Source organism: Fukomys damarensis, unplaced genomic scaffold (assembly GCF_012274545.1).
Source record: "Fukomys damarensis isolate Sample0158 unplaced genomic scaffold, DMR_v1.0_HiC HiC_scaffold_11, whole genome shotgun sequence".
In the NCBI taxonomy this organism is placed as follows: Eukaryota; Metazoa; Chordata; class Mammalia; order Rodentia; family Bathyergidae; genus Fukomys; species Fukomys damarensis.
Window position 1 is genome coordinate 47,383,286 of NW_022900923.1, and position 3,221 is coordinate 47,386,506.

Here is a 3,221-nt window from a genome sequence, read left to right on the forward strand (position 1 = left end):
TATATATATATATAATTGTAGATACATATTTGATATATTTTAAATGTATATGTATAAGCGAATGTTCATGTATGTCTTAAATATATACCACAATGTGTATAAACAGACTTTTGTACATACTTAAATGTATATTTAAATGTCTACAAACGCTTTTAAATGTGTATTTTGACTGTGTCCAAGCTGCACACAAACAAGTGTCCGTGACAGGAACACACAGAAATGCACCACTGGGCGAGCTCTGTCGTGGTGACCTTCGTGGGAGGCACTCACACGAACGAAGGTACTGCAGTGTCACAGGGCCGCCTGATCTTGCGGCTCCACGCACACCTGTGTGGGCCGAAGTGCTGTTATGCGGCAGGTGACAGGCGTGTGTGTGCTGAGGACAAGCTCTGTGGTATCTCGAGGGCTACAGACCCATTTGGGCTGGGTGACTCAGTGGCCCTAGGCCCGACCCCAGCACCAGGGGAGGAAAAAGATCTGCGCAATGCAGTTTCCCAACTGATTTATTTCTACATTTGCTTCATCTGTAACTGTTGAGCTACACTTGCAGTTGTCCAGCTGCCTGCTTTTAAGGCGCCGTTACTGCTCCTTCCCAGATGAAATTTTCTTCCATTGACTCTGGCTGGTCTCTCCATGCACTGGCTGAGGAAGCCTGGTATTTAGGGTTCTTTGGGCCCCTTGGCCTTGTGCTGTGAAAAAGCCCATCCCTCCTGCTGGAGAATGCGCCCACAAAGGCCTTGGAGCCCTAATGCCAGCTGTGGGTTAGGCCTGGCCCCGGTGGAGACATCAGCAGAGCCGCCCTCACCGCCCTCACACAGCGTCTCGAGGAAGAAGAAGTCTTTGTTGTTTGCAGCCACTACCTGTGGGGACGATTTATTAAGCAGTGGCCTCTAACTGACCCATGGTCTCTGCAGATTTGGGAATAGTGAGTGTGTGTTTTGAGATACTCTGCAATTAGACTTTGGCCCCATCTGCAGACTTCCTCCAAGGAATCTCCTGCTGCCCTGTGTGGTGTGATGTGGGGAAGAATGCGGCTGTCATGATGTTTACGAGAAACTGACACAGGAGGGCGCGATGAGAGGCCAGCTTGGTTTTCCCGGGAAGATCATGTAGTTTGTATTCTGTAAAATAGGCATCGGTCCCATGAAATTGGACCCTGGAAGAGAGCTGAAGTCTTCTGCCGATGGCTAGACCATTGCTGTCCTACTTCCCTCAAAGCTGCCCTCATTGCAGTGGGCGGGCTCCTTTGGCTCCCTGGTGTTGCTCCCAGAGTGCCCATTTATTCCTGCGTTAATGGCTCCAGTTTGCCTCTGCCCTTGTCTCTGTGCCTACTGCTTCCCCCTTATAAACGAGGTAAGTGGGTTTGGTTCAGTTTTCCTTCTTCAGTAAATCTTTTCAGGAACATGCAAGAGCTAGATAGTTCACGTGTGTGTCTCTCAGATTTTCTCCAGGAGCATCTAAAAGTATAACTTTTGAAATTCCCTTCCAACTAGAGAGCTTACATTACTTGTTGGCCTTTTGGTTGATTTCATTTTAGACTTTGAAAATAATGAACCCAGGCACCTTCAGGGTGGTGCGAAGCTGAGGGAAGGCTGAGGAGCTAAGCTCGGTGGGAGGAGGCCGTCCACTGCTGACCAGCCACGTGGCTTTGGCCGGATCTCTTAGCTTCTTTTCTGGCCCTTGTTTTCCTCTGGTGTTGAGTGAAGACAACGGAAGCACCAACCTTGAGCAGCTGCTATCCTGGAAGATGTGCTCCTGCTACAGAACTTAGCAAGTTCAGCATATGATTCCTTTTCTTTCCTACACAAAAGTGGCATAGTCCTTGTCCAGTGCTTCTTCAGGTTGGGTGACCGGTGACCGGTAATTAGGGTGCAGCTCTTCGGAAACTATAAGAAAACTCAGTAGAGGAAATGCTGGTTTGGGACATCCAGCCATTAGTGGCAGAGGTGGTGATGGCGATGCCATCCCGAAGGCTTTAACGCTGGCAGCTGCTGCTTTGAGAGTCCTCCATTGCCCGGGGCCACTTGATGCTGAATCAGGACTTAGGAGCAGACATTTTTTAAAATGGAACTGTTGGAATCCATTTGTTGCATGAATTAAAAAGAAAGTAATTTTAAAATGACACTAAAATTGCTGAGAGAAAGCACCTTACAGCGGTCATGTCTCTGTGCACTTAGGGTCTGGCACGGTGTGCTTTTATGTTCTCCCAAAAGAAGGAATGGAATTTCTGCCCCTGAGAGAGTGGGGGCTGGGCCTTCGGCTCTGATGTTTGGCTACACTGTTGAGTTTCCTGTGTCCTTGAGCAGATCCTTTCTTCTCCCTGAACAGGATTCTGATTTCTGAAAAGAGGCTAAGAAGTCAGCTATCGTGTGAGGATCTGAGAGAGGGATGGCATTTCTGAAAGCACATGAAGTGATAAATTGCAAAGTAAATGGTATAGAAAAAGCTGTTAGCCAAGTTCCTGTGGCTTTACAGCTAAGAGTTTACTCTGGGGCTCCCGAGTTCTGTGATTCCTGCTTGGATACTTCTTGGGGCTCTTATACCCCAGACATGGAGAAAGATCCTCTGACCTCAGTCTGACTCCTTTTCTCTCATTCCGGGGAAACTTGTGTCTTGCGTGCCGCCCGACACCTAGTGTTAAATGCCTTGCGTTTCTTCGTCTTGTCAATGCTGTTTGGTTTTGAGACCCAACGTCTTCCAAAGGCCTCCTAGACCCACTTGATGCCCAGTGAAGCTTAGTGTCCCCCTCGCAGGCTGGGTTCCGCGCTGGCGCTCCACCTCCCTCAGAGCCCTGCTTCCAGACTCCTGCCCCACTGAGGGAGGGCTGCTTGGAAAGCTTCCCACGCCTGAGTACATGTCCAGTGGCCTCTCCTTGTCTTGGTTTCACTTTCTGTGGTTACACTTACCTGTGCTCAGCCACACTTTGAAAATATGAAATGGAAAATTCCAGAAATAAACAGTCATGAGTACGCTGTGCACTCTGCTGAGGGACGGGTGGAGCCTTCGAGGCCAACTCTGTCCTGCCTGCTCCTCTGCCTCCACCCGCACTGCCCCCATCCAGCAGGCACCTGGCGCATCCCCACATTAGGCTGACTGTTCTGGGGCCACAGGGCTTACATGTAGCCTTCCCTTTACTTCACAAGGGCCCTAATGTGCAGTAGCAATCTTGGCAATTCAGATATGCCAAAGAGAAGCCACAGAAAGTTTCCTTTAACTGAAAA